Source organism: Notothenia rossii (assembly GCF_949606895.1).
Source record: "Notothenia rossii genome assembly, chromosome: 2".
NCBI classification, from domain to species: Eukaryota; Metazoa; Chordata; class Actinopteri; order Perciformes; family Nototheniidae; genus Notothenia; species Notothenia rossii.
In genome coordinates this window covers 4,086,240-4,100,737 of record NC_136904.1, presented here as the reverse complement: position 1 = coordinate 4,100,737, position 14,498 = coordinate 4,086,240, and the positions used below count along the sequence as shown (strand labels likewise).

General features: G+C 40.4%; 1 protein-coding gene across 2 annotated transcripts in view; it reads right to left on the bottom strand.

Annotated features, from left to right (window-relative positions):
• The window catches only part of LOC307028547 (uncharacterized protein), a 28,138-nt gene extending 13,844 nt beyond the window's left edge, over nt 1–14,294 (bottom strand). The window contains exon 1 of one of the 2 annotated variants that reach the window (XM_079663667.1): nt 13,973–14,294. The gene's annotated coding sequence lies outside the window, so the exon portion shown is untranslated. The remainder of the gene's footprint in view (nt 1–13,972) is intronic. The other variant, XM_079663668.1, reaches the window with a different exon arrangement.
• Between the last annotated feature and the right edge of the window lie 204 nt (nt 14,295–14,498).

Genomic DNA, 14,498 nt, shown 5'->3' with positions numbered 1-14,498 from the left:
CACATAATGTTATAATAAACATACATACTGTATGTTGAATGGATATATCCGCCTTCTTTCATTTATCTTTCCATTCCCACAACAATATACATAAAGAAATGGCATATTTTGGACATAGTTCGAATGGTGATTGATCATGATTAATACATTTTTAAGCTGTGATTAATCTGATTAAAAATGTTATATATATATATATCAGTGGCGGGCCGTGCATTTCACACCTAGGCCTTCAGTGATGTCCTACACAGTCCTACCTGAATTATTCCACCTCTTAATACCATCATTATGACGCCATGGCTCTAGAAACTATACATTTAGACAGAAACGCAGTATAACCGGGTGTTGCATCACCTTAACATAGTCAAGTACAACAGAGTTATATTAATATTTCCGAAGCATTTATAATCAATATATCCGCATTTACAATTAAGAGTGTTAAATTGCCAGCTTTAAGATCGCTTGGATACTGTCAAAACTTAAAAATAAAAAGGGGCTTTTAAGGCATTAGTCTACAAAATGTTATTAAGTCCACCAAAAGTATGTGAGCTTTAACAAGTTTGTTCACTAAACAGCGCATTGTCGCACCCAAAGCAGTTTCATTTAAGAAACGTGACGATAAAGACACAAATTATTCACTGAAAATAAAAGAAAACAAACAAATAATTTGCATTTGTTCATGAGGATATATTTGCGACAGTGGTGAAAGTGTATTCCTAGCCCTGAATGTCCACTTTGATAAAGGTTAAACCAAAACAATTCAACAAGTCTCCTTGAGTACTTTTACTGCACAGCTGAGCGCCACACACATCTCTATATCTCTTGCAGAAGCATCAAACATTTATTTTGTATATATTTGTCATTTTAATTACATATGTATTAATTCGTTAATATTGATTTAATATTAACGACATAAAATGACAAAAATATATTAAAATAAAATAAAAAATAAAATGCTTTGTACTCACCAAAACAACTGATTATTTGAACACAAAATCCATCCTCCTTTCTTTCCTCAAGAAGACTTCAATGACTCTGTTGTACAGTTTATCTGTGCGTTTCAGTTCCACCAATAAGTCATTTTCTATAGACATGAAGGTTAATGATGAAAGCCGAGTCTGTCCAGTAGAATTTCTGGCATAAGTTTTAATTCGCTTTAAGGCCGAGAATGACCGCTCGACAGAAGCAGTGGACACAGGGATAGTCACTGCCACACATGCCAATGTGTAAAGCTGCCCCATGCCCTCACTCAGATTTTTCTGCTTAAGGAAATCAAGGAGATCAGTCGGACTTTTCCCTTCAAAATCAGTCATGGCATACATTACAGTCAGTTCTGTTTTTAGCCGGGACAGATCGAACAGTGTTCCGTGAGAAACATTAATTTTTCGTGGTCTTGAAACCTACTCCGTATCTGGCAAAGAATGTTGTCCAGAATATTGCTGTGGAGTTGTTGGTAGTATGCGCGAAGGTCTCCTTGTGCTGTACGTGGGCCTCTGCGTGCGCTCGGACCACTTGAGATGCGCGATGTGTCCTCGTAGATCTGACGAAACTGGCACCTCTCTCGCTCAATTGTGTCACAAAACTCGTTCACCCTTGTCAGACAGAATTGTACATCCAATGTTTGTTTCTATAGTATTCCAAAGACAGGGTATATGCAGGAATCCTGAAGTCAAATGTAATACCTTTTAAGACCTTTTTTAAGACCCTTTCCATACATTTTAAGACCTCATCGCAACTTTGAGTTCTAACCGGTTACCTTGGCAACACACTTTACCTCACATTTACTATATTGATTGTAAGATAGCAAAACTAAACAGAGTGCAGACAGACTACTAAAGCCTCCTTTCCACATGAGCTTCAACCTCTCTGTGAAGGTCAGGTTTAATGCAGTATGCTGCTTTTTTGCTTCTATACTCTGTGCTCTTTCATTCCAGTAAAACTCCTCAAAACATTAGAAACCAGTATTTGACCAATAAACAAAACAATTGACAAAACTTTGAACTATGAAATATATTAAACTTTGGTGAGCTTCAGCAGGGTAATGCCATATAGGAGCTCCCTCACAAATACCCAGGGGTTAAATTGGGCTGGGGCTGTCCGGGGCTAAGCCCTGGCACATAAGACGATGCTCTGATGTCATCACCCTCACACATTTGTCATGTTTACAAAAAAGGATATATATGTTAAGACTTTTCTCGTTCTTAATATGGACTATATTTAGGGTCTATATGTGTTGACTTTACTTTAAAATAGTAGATCTCTGTGACCGGATATAGTTTGACTTAGACCCCGGCCCCACACGGTAAAACGCATACGCAAGCGCAAAAAAGGCTTCCGTTCACACGCATTTGATTCATTAACATGTCCGTTCACACTAGACCACTGGAAATGCTGGAAACGATGTAGTACATATGTCAGGCCTGTAAGTGGCGCTGCTGCCGCCCGAAATACACCAAAAGCAGCGAAGAAGACCCCGGAGCATGGTTGCCATGGTTGCCCTTCTGTTTATTCTCCGCGGTGGACGGCGTGTTCTCCTGCTGTATCTCTCAGGTAGTCCACCAGCAGATGAAAAACACCCACCTCTCCGCCTATTCCAAGGGACGAGGGGACCGTGCGGCAGTTTCCGTAAAAAAAATGTTCCGCCGGTCAACATGTCCGTTAAAGTTTAAATCTTCCGTACAAAATTAGGAAAGTGCCGGTCAGAGGTCTTCTTTGTTATTTATTGAGCTTTAAAACAAATTGATAACGACTCTGTTCTCTGTATAATAATATAATAATATTTAATAAATGGTGACTGCCTCTCTTTTTCTCCCCCTCTTCCGACAGCCCAGCAGCAGCAGGAGACGTGGGGAGAGGGAGGCGGGCTCTTTCATCGTTATCAGAAAATGATCATATAGGGCACACACGGAGCCGTTGGACCCCCAGAGCGTTGCGTATGCCGGTTTACCCACCTTGGGTCCCGTTACCGTAGTCGTTTATTTCCCCCCCCCCCCACACACACACACAGAGCGGAGCAAGGCAACGAAACTTAAAATAATAAGCAGCATTTTACGGCGCGCTATGCATGGGGCCGCCTTGAGGGGGTTTCCCGACATGTCGTTTCAGTAAATTAAAGGGTGTTTCATGTTGTCGTTGCTGTGGGACTTCTTAATACCTTGGAAAATGCCATTTAATACTTTTTAATAGCCTTAATTTTCGCTAAATGGATTTATCAACTTTTAATACTTTTTAAGACCCCGCGGACACCGTGCAAAGAGCACATCTGAATGCTTAAAAATCCCATTGAATGTTTCAAGCAAAAAACAAAACTCAAAATCATCCAGACGTGCATTAAATCCATCAGAGCTAAGCATAGTATCCCCATCATACTCCTCATGATGTTCCAGTATGTGGTCAAACACCTCCTTTAGGGAAACTCTCTTCTCAAAGACTGCATTGACCAATCTCAATGTATATTGCCACCGCGTTGGTGCAACATTAGGAAAACGACACTTGCAAATGTCATCCAGCAGTTGCGTGCGCTTAGGGGATCTGGAGAAAAATGCTGCAAGGCCATTGAGGCTGACAAGAAAGACCTTCCATTCTTTAAGCTTTGAGGCCCCTTGAGTCAGTACTACATTTAGTCGATGTGCATAGCAGTGAATGAATAAGGCCATAGGTGCCCTCTCCTTAACTTTAGCCTGCACCCCGTTTAGTCCAGATGCCATGACCGCTGCGCCATCATAACACTGTGCCACACCTTTATCCAGACTACATTCATATTCCTCCATGAAACGGAAAATAAGAGCGGCAATGTCATCAGCTCGCTTGCCGCTTGTAACATCTTCAAATCTGACAAACCGCTCCTTGAGACCTGTGTCCGTCACATAACGCAGGACAAGTGCCAGCTGTGCTACATTACCCACGTCTGTCGTTTCGTCCACCATAACAGCGACAAAGGGTGCTTTTTTAATCTCCATTTTGATCTCTTCTCCCGTCACTTCAGCAATAGCATAAATCAGGTCGTTTTGTATTTTGCCTGACGTCCCAGTAAACACTTTTTTTGTGGACAAGTGGTAATGCAAGTCTGTGTTGTTCTCAGCAAGCAAAGAAAGAAGCTCCACGTAGTTTCCTCTGTTTCTGGACTCGGCACTTTCATCGTGTCCCCTAAATGAAAGTTCCTGTTTACCCAAAAACAGGACACAATCAATCAGTCTTTTTAATATTTCCCTATTTTTTTTCACCCTTTCGTTGTGGAGCTCCGTTTCCCGGCGCACTTGTTCGTTGAGCTGTAGATCCACTCGGGTGTCCCCAAAGGTTTTCAAAAGCACCATTGCTTGTAAGTGCCCAGCCGTGCTTTGGTGTCTCGTTGCTGCCTTGGTTAGACAACTCAAGTTTGCAAATCCATTGTGGCTCCAAACACCAAATCGATCAGTTGCAAATAGCAGGCATTCCCAGCAGTACAATTTGCAGTGCCTCTCGGAGGCTGTGAGCCAGGGGTACCGCTCGTAGTTAGTGATTTGAAAGTGGCGGACAAAGCCGTTCTCTTCTCACGATGTCTAGCTTTTCTTGAAAAGTTCGTCTTGAAAATGGCGTTGTAATTATATCTGCGACCAAATCGATCTCTTCTCCTCCTTCAGACATTGTGGGTTGAAAAAAAAACAGCTTGTAGAAATCTACACAAATTAGCTCGTTCAAATTCAAGTTCAGTTTGCTAGCTCTACATAGCTCTGCCTCTCAATAGTGCGTATCCAATCAAAAGACGTGCACGTGCTAACGTCATCGTACGCCTGCTAGCTGGCCCGTTGTCGCCAACTCAAAATCTGATTGGTTAACGCCACAGTTTTGTTTCCGTTCACTTTAAGCTACAGGCGACCGCACTGTTGATTCTGGAGGCCTAAGGGCAGATTTATTTGACCCTGGCAACACATTATGGCTGAAATATGATTGGATAAAAGCTCTAACATAAAGGCCAACCCTCCAAATCTCGTTCTGAGGCTGGAAGCATCGCAACCAAGAGGAAAGCTATGAAATGAAGAGAATAGACTATGGGGAATAATTTAATAATGATTTGTGGAAAGAATATATCAAAATTAAATTTATATTCTGATGATGTTTAGGCCAGCAGAGAAGGCCTTGCTGGCCCTGACGGCCCACCACTGATATATATATATATATATATATATATATATAGATATATATAGATATAGATATAGATATATATATAGATATAGATATATATATATATATATATATATATATATAGATATATATATAGATAGATATATACAGGACTGTCTCAGAAAATTAGAATATTGTGATAAAGTTCTTTATTTTCTGTAATGCAATTAAAAAAACAAAAATGTCATACATTCTGGATTCATTACAAATCAACTGAAATATTGCAAGCCTTTTATTATTTTAATATTGCTGATTATGGCATACAGCTTAAGAAAACTCAAAAATCCTATCTCAAAAAATTAGAATAGTTCCTCAGACCAAGTAAAAAAAAAAGATTTATAACAGCAAAACACAATCAAACATTTGAAAATGTCCATTAATGCACTCAGTACTTGGTTGGGAATCCTTTTGCACGGATTACTGCATCAATGCGGCGTGGCATGGAGGCAATCAGCCTGTGGCATTGCTGAGGTGTTATGGATGCCCAGGATGCTTCAATAGCGGCCTTTAGCTCATTAGCATTGTTGGGTCTGGTGTCTTTCAGCTTCTTCTTCACAATATCCCCACATATTCTCTATGGGGTTCAGGTCAGGGGAATTTGCAGGCCAATCGAGGACAGTAATGCCATGGTCAGTACACCAGTTACTGGTGGTTTTGGCACTGTGGGCAGGTGCCAGATCATGCTGGAAAATGAATTCCTCATCTCCATAGAGCTTTTCAGCAGACGGAAGCATGTAGTGCTCTAAAATCTCTTGGTACACAGCTGCATTTACTCTGGGCTTGATGAAACACATTGGACCAACACCAGCAGCTGACATGGCTCCCCAAACCATCGCTGACTGTGGGAACTTCACACTGGATTTCAAGCAACTTGGATTTTGCTCCTCTCCAGCCTTTCTCCAGACTCTGGCGCCTTGACTTCCAAATGAAATACAAAACTTGCTTTCGTCTGAAAAGAGGACTTTGGACCACTGTGCAACTGTCCAGTGCTTCTTTTCCTTAGCCCAAGTCAGACGCCTCTTCCGTTGTCTTGAGTTCAGAAGTGGCTTGACCATGGGAATACGGCTATTGTAGCCCATTTCCCGGACACGTCTGTGAACAGTGACTTTTGATACCTGGACTCCAGCTTCAGTCCACTGTCTTTGAAGCTCCCCCAAATTCTGGAAGCGACTCTTCTTCACAATGCTGTTAAGGCTGCGGTCATCTCTCTTGGTTGTGCAGCGTTTCCTGCCACATTTCCCCCTTCCAACAGACTTTTTGTGGATGTGCTTTGAAACTGCACTCTGTGAACAGCTTGCTCTTTGAGAAATTTCTTTTTGTGTCTTACCCTCCTGATGGAGGGTGTCAATGACGGTCCTCTGGACAGCAGTCAGATCAGCAGTCTTCCCCATACTTGTGATTTAGTTTACTGAACCAAGCTGAGTGTTTTTCAAGGCTCAGGAAACCCTTGCAGGTGTTTCGAGTTAATTAGACGATTCAAGTGATTCGTTGAACACCCTACTAGTATACTTTTTCATGATATTCTAATATTTAGAGATAGGATATTTGAGTTTTCTTAAGCTGTATGCCATAATCAGCAATATTAAAATAATAAAAGGCTTGCAATATTTCAGTTGATTTGTAATGAATCCAGAATGTATGACATTTGTTTTTTTTTTAAATTGCATTACAGAAAATAAAGAACTTTATCACAATATTCTAATTTTCTGAGACAGTCCTGTAGGTTTTGATATAATTATTGATCATTAAAGTGTTATCAAAGCTGGTAAAGGTGCAGCTAGTTTTAATGACTTTGTATACTGCAGGTTAGCACACATGAATTTACTCCAGGTGGAACTAAAGTCTGATTTAAGTGTTTATTATGTTTATAAAAGTAGGTCTTGTCAATTAGTAAAAGTAGAAGTACTCAGATATTGTCCCTTTGTAAAAGTACTCAGATCTTGTACTTCAGTAAAAGTAGAAGTACTCAAATCTTGTACTTCAGTAAAAGTAGAAGTACTCAGATCTTGTACTTCAGTAAAAGTAGAAGTACTCAGATCTTGTACTTGAGTCAACATCAAAGGCAACGGCTGCAGGAGAAGCAGCAGCTAAATGCTTGTTAGCTTAAATGCAGCAGGAAACCCCACCTCAACACCTATCATATGGTATCATGATCGAGAAATATGTGTTTATGTTATGTAGTGTCTCTACTTTAAAGAGTCCTCTCCTGCTGATGTTCAGGTGCATATCAGTATGCAGCAGCGACGTGCAGTCAGGGGAGGCAGAGCCTCACCTGTCATACTCCCAGTCCAATGTAACGGAAAAACAATTAAAGAAAAACTAAATAGTAATAATAATAAAATGTCTCCACTTATCTGTGTTGTAAGTGTGATTTCTGTATGATTCCAATCGCTTTTTATAGTCAAAATCAGCAAATTGGCCGAGCTCCGCGACAACTACATGGGAGCGAAGAGGAGTGAGGCAGGGACGAGCTCTGCCTCACGTAAGCCCACAGTAACTGACTGGCACTAATGTAACTGGCACTAATTAGACCCTCCAGAAAAACGCGATTCTGCGATCGCAGAATTTACCGCATAATCAGCAAAAAGGAGCAGATTTTTAAAAGGCCGCATATTTATCAAAAGGCCGCATAATCCCCGCATTTTTCCACACAAAGTTGAGAAGAAAAAAAAGTTAACTCGTCTTGACGTGACGTCATCAGCTCGCGCATCACAGAATGTAAACAACACTGTATGGAGCTAATTTACCAATGAACATTTCTACTAAAGACCGGGCAAAAAGTGGGGGGAAACTATTCTGCACCCCGTGCAACTGTGTGTTGGAGCATAAGAGAAAATCGACGGTGGCGACCCACTTTGATTCATTCAAACATTCGAAAATGCTTTCTGCTGCTGCGGACAAGAAAGCCATTCAACTCACGTTCACCGAGGGATCAACCTCCAAAACCCTTTCGAGGGCTACAAAAAACGAAGTGAGTAGATTAAAATAGCCCAATTGCTTTTACAATAAATAAACATTGAATGTGTTTAATTGAATAGTAAAGGGGTTTAACGTTAGTGGCAGGTTGTGTGTGAGAGAGAATAAATAAGACAGCCCAATATTTTAAAAAATTGTTATTCTTTCCCCCGCATATTTAGCAACTTTCCGCATATTTCGCAACTTCCCGCAATTTCACCACATAAAATCACATAAAAACCCCGTCTAACTAATGTAGCGCAGGCACTTATTTTGTGAGCGCGCTCAAGCCAGTTACTGTGGGGTGAGGTGAGGCACAGATGAGATCTGCCTCACCTCAGAATGTGTCACCCCACAGAAACTGGCTGGAAAGCGGGCACTAATCGCATGCCTGTTACCATCTCACTGTAGGTCACACATGTAATGTTTGTAGATCCCTTTATTACATTTATCCTCGCCATCCATAGTCTCTAAATAACTTATTTCGCGTATATGATATTTAGGCTCGCTGGTCTCATCATACAACGGCAATGAAAAAAGCAGCTGGAGAGGCAGCCATAACCTCTGCCGCACTGAAGGGGGCGCACGTGAGCCCACAGGTTCTTGTTACTACTGTTATTCTACGCAGAGACGGTAGACACAAACAACAAGCTAGACTTTTGTTTTGAAAATAGAGGAAGATAAGGAGGACTTTTACAAAAATGTAATGGAGATTGTTGTCCAGAAGGTTAGCATGGACTTCATCTTCAAGTCAAGGTAAGACCACAATTGTAATGAAAATGGGATCTTACTAAGAAAGAACAATCCAATATTTAGATTTTGGGTATCCTTTTGTTGAACAGTCTGTTTTAAATCAATCGAAGCATCAGACTAAAAAAGCTTTTGAAAATAACCGAAGATTTCGATTAAGGTCAAAATATAATATTTGTAAATCTGACTCTGAAAGAGTCAGTGCCTCACCAGCCATGAACCTCACGTAACTGCAGGAGACTATTGATGTGTGTAGTGAGTTTGGTAGTAATAAGCTGTATAATACTGATTCACTGGCATGTAGTGTCTCTACTTTAAAGAGTCCTCTCCTGCTGATGTTCAGGTGTATATCAGTACGTAGTGTCTCTACTTTAAAGAGTCCTCTCCTGCTGATGTTCAGGTGTATATCAGTACGTAGTGTCTCTACTTTAAAGAGTCCTCTCCTGCTGATGTTCAGGTGTATATCAGTACGTAGTGTCTCTACTTTAAAGAGTCCTCTCCTGATGATGTTCAGGTGTATATCAGTATGTAGTGTCCCTACTTTAAAGAGTTCTCTCCTGCTGATGTTCAGGTGTATATCAGTATGTAGTGTCTCTACTTTAAAGAGTCCTCTCCTGCTGATGTTCAGGTGTATATCAGTATGTAGTGTCTCTACTTTAAAGAGTACTCTCCTGATGATGTTCAGGTGTATATCAGTACGTAGTGTCTCTACTTTAAAGAGTTCTCTCCTGCTGATGTTCAGGTGTATATCAGTATGTAGTGTCTCTACTTTAAAGAGTCCTCTCCTGCTGATGTTCAGGTGTATAATGGATACTGATTCTTAAATCATGAGCCACACACACACACACACACACACACACACACACACACACACACACACACACACACACACACACACACACACACACACACACACACACACACACACACACACACACACACACACACACACACACACACACACACACACACACACACACACACACACACACACACACACACACACACACACACACACACACACACACACACACACACACACACACACACACACACACACACACACACACACACACACACACACACACACACACACACACACACACACACACACACATAAAAGAAACTCCAGAGAGGAAAGCAGAAACTCTGATACTGAAATCAGACAGGAGCTAGCAGATAATGAGAGATCACAAATACAAAGTCTGATAAATAAATAATTTGAGAGATATACTGCATCTATTTTAAAAATGCAAATAGCTCAGTGTTTAATGATCAAACTAACTTCAGTTTTTTTTTTAAATAGGATGTAATATGCAAAAAACATAAAATTAACTTCAAGTTAAAAATAATTCAATCACGATAAAAAAAAATTAATTAGAGATGAATGTGACTTCCTCAAATTGCAAATTTCTAGGGTTCTTCTACAGTTAATGTTGCTGCAGTTTTACAGTAATGGCAGTCTTTTACGTCAGATTACAGGGTTTTACTTACAGAACAGTGTGCAGTGTTTGCAGAAAGGGCTATGTGGAAGTGAAATTTGGGTGCAGAGCTGAAAATGTGTTGAGTTTTGGAGCTATGGTCTTGCTGTTTTGAGTGCCAGTTTAAATAATTATGTTTTATGAGATATTGAGTTTTTCAGCACCTGAAAAAAATCAACCAGCTCTGACTGAGAGATTCAAGGCGCTCCTTACTGCCTTACTATACTTACAGAGGTGGAAAAGTACTCAGATCTTGTACTTGAGTTAAAGTAGAAGTACTCTGATCTTGTACTATATATACACAATATATATAAATAAAAAACAATGCTGTTTCTCCTAGGTTCCCTTGAAGCCCGGCCTGTCTTTATGTCCGTGCACAATTTATTTAAACAGTTCCCTCCTGTCTTTATTCATTAAAACAAGGGAATGACATGTTTATAATGTGCTGAAAAACAAAGAAATATTCAGGGATGTGCATCTTTTTTTAAGGCCTTTTTTATTTTGGTACAGTCTGATAATTTAAACAAAAGAGAACAGAATCAAACTGAAAACTTCATAAATATCTAGATACATGAATCATTGGTTCTTCTTTTAGACCAGAACAGACTGCTAACTCAACTATCAAAACATCCCAATCAAAGTTTAAACATTTTATTAACCAAACAGATTATTCAAAAAACTACTCGGCAGATTAATGAACAGTGAAACTAAATTCCTTCAATGGTAAATGGTCAAATGGACTGTACTTATATAGCGCTTTATCCAGTCTTTAAGACCCCTCAAAGCACTTTACATACTACATGTCATTCACCCATTCACACCCATTCATACAGAGCAGTGTACCTTACTCTAGGACCTAACATTCATACACATTCACACACCGTTGGCCATGCCATCGGGAGCAACTCAGGGTTAAGTATCTTGCCCAAGGATACATCGACATGTTGACTGCATGGGCTGGGATCGAACCCACAACCTTCTGGTTGAAAGACGACCACACTCCCTCACAGCCACAGTCGCCACAATGCAGCTTAACGAGGCTAGCAATGAAACCCTGGAGATATAATATTTTATAAAAGGAAAAACTAGGCTATAAGAAAGTTAGTTGAAAAACAGCATAGTGAAACAATTCTTTATAGATCAGGAACCATTACAAACATGAATTAAATCGGGAGAAACAGCATCTCTGTGGCCTTGTGCTGGCATAGTGTGAACGCTGGTTAGAACATAAAAAACTGTTAGTCAGACTTCAATTCAGAAAGACTCTTAAAATATAACAATACAGCTCTCAGGACATCAGAGGCCTGTACTATGAAGCTGGTTCAACCTAACCTGGATATGTTTGAGTTAGCCGGTTGGCCTAATCCAAAACATACGCGCTCTCGCTAAACTGTACTACGACACCGGTTATCAAGTGGATCGCTCAAGCCAGCCGTGTCCTATCTAGTTAGGTGCCCGTTCACATGAAAGGGGTGGTATTTGGAGCATTCGACCAATCACAAACATGGAGAAGTGTACTGACAGCGCAGCGTCATACTTCCTGAATGAAAAGTGAGCTTTAATATTAGACATATGAAGAAGTTAAACTTTAAACATCCATGACTTAAACACTTTATCCAGGATCAAAGCCACATAGTTGCCTGCAAGGTGAATACAGCTGGTAAAAGAAAAAGTGTTTGAATGCGTACATTTACAGGTTTATGATATCACTGCCCCGTCTAAGACACGATCTGACTTTAATTACATTTGACTCGAGTGTTTCGTCAACTTAATGTGTTGCTTAAAATAATACTTCTGCATACAGTATGTGACACTGTGAGTGTTGCACGGCCAGATACGGATCAGCTGACTCAGATAAGGAGATGATACATTATGATGTGATATGCCGCGGACTGTACTTAATGTTACTCTGATCCGGTTACTTATGTTGTGGCAGATATTTAAGTAAGCTTTCTTAACGCTAGTGTTTTAATAGTCAGATTGCTCTGAAGATGGGAGGTGATATTCTATTAATGTTCACGTTCACACAGTCGGTGATTTTTGCCGGCCGTCTTTCCTGCAACGGCAGTTTTTCTGTATGTCCTCTATCCTGTAATATGACTTGATCGCTTCAAACTCCGCACACTGAGCTCTGATTGGTCAGCAGGCAGTGCTTTCACTGAGTTGATCTCTTAACCTGCGACCTAGCCTGCGACCTAGCCTGCTCCGGGGCAGGTTAGTCGCTCAGCATAAGTTACCATGGAGATCTAGCCTGCTAAAAAGAGAACCAGCGTCGTAGGACCGGAAACCCAGAGTTTTCCCTGAAGTTAGCCGGCTAAGCGAAAATCCTGCTTCGTAGTACAGGCCTCTGGTGGAGGAAACAGCTAGCTTGGCTCTCATAGTTGTTCAAAACTATGCAGCGTGGATTTGCTCATGGACTTTAAGACTGATACTTTGAGAAAAAAATGTCTTTCCTCTTAACACCACTATGGTTTTTCTCCTGTGTGATTTGTTTGGAGGGCACTTGATGTCGTGAAAGTTGTCCCACACTCTTCACAGATGTACGGCTGCTTTAATCGCAACGCAATGTTTACAGTGAGAACAGCTGCTGAGGTCCCTGCAGAAAGCAGAACAGTGTAATATATCATTCTATATATATATATATATATGTTGTGTTGGGCTGGTAGAACCCAGAGCAGTATCTAAACTGCCCCTGGAGGAGAAATCCCGTATCGTTGAGAGACTCCCTGGTAATTAGGGCAGCTTCAGGACCCACAATCCCTAACCCCCTCTTTTAACCGGCTATGCAAATTAAACAATGCAAATGTAATATCAAATATAGCCATAGTCAAACACTGATATCACAGCAGTGATATTACCACATCAGCAGAGCACATGTCATATTTCAGCATTAACCAAAACCACATCAACCACAGTAACCAATATGAAACTACAGTTTAACCTTAGCAGGGTTTCTATTTCCCTTAAACAATTTCAAGTCCAAATGATCAACTACTGTCAGCCTTTCCCAAGGAAGGGTTTTCTTAAACAAACTTAACAAAACTGTCTATTGTCTCTAAGATGTGTTGCTTCTGGATGTTGGACCTAAAATCATCAAGTCTGTACACAGTTCACTCTCATGTGCATTGTTGTCCTCAATCGTTGTAACCGTTGTCAAGGTGTCAAAAACCACAACGCCTTAATTGTGGTTGGAACTTTGATGCTTTGCTTGCACCTTCTAAAATGCATAATGTGCAAAGGTCAAGAGTTCAGGATGTTCTGTCTAGCTTCACATGTCTGGTAAGACATTATTGAGACATACATCCTTTCCATCAAACCAAATAATAGCCAATTTAGCATTTGTTATCAATGGTAAGCTTAATAGAGGTAGGTGAGGTAAAAGTGAGGTCTGTCGCGGCCACTTGAACAGCAGGTCTGTCAACACGATTTCCATTTAATGCTACTTTGTACTTTTACTCCACTACATGTATTGAATACCTTTAGTTACTTTACAGATTTGGATCAATGATGTGAAATATAATCAACTCTTAAATCAGACTTTAGTTACACCTGGAGTAAATTCACAAGCTACCCTGCAGTATACAAAGTCATTAAAACTACACACACACAGACACTCTGGAGGATGTTACCTCTCTCTCTCCTCTTCGTCCTGGTTCCTCAGTCTTTCTTCCTCCTTGATAAAACACTGCCGTTAAGCACACTAATCTCCTTTGAATGCCTTTACTTATGTTTACCGATCAGCAACGTGGTATAAAAAGCTACGAGCCAACGAACAAAGAACGGGAGGCAACAAAAACACGGTTTAACGGATAAAAGCACAGATAAATAACCCTACAAGGTTAAACTACCTCGTTGTATGTGTTTTAAAAGTCTCTTAAAGACATTACATTCAGTATAAAATCTGCATCAGCGTCTGTTAGCAACCTCTAGCTTCTGAGGACCGGAAGCGAGAAACGGACACCGCAATGCATCATGGCATTTTGGTTGTTCTTTTACACATAAATTCACTGCCTCCCTGTGGTGAAAAACGGTATTAAAATAAATATGAATTAGAACAATAATATATATATAGGCCTATATAAATATGGGACTGGTATGGATGATTTTAAACGTTGGGAAAAATGTTTTTGTTTGTGATCATACCATTTTTTTCCC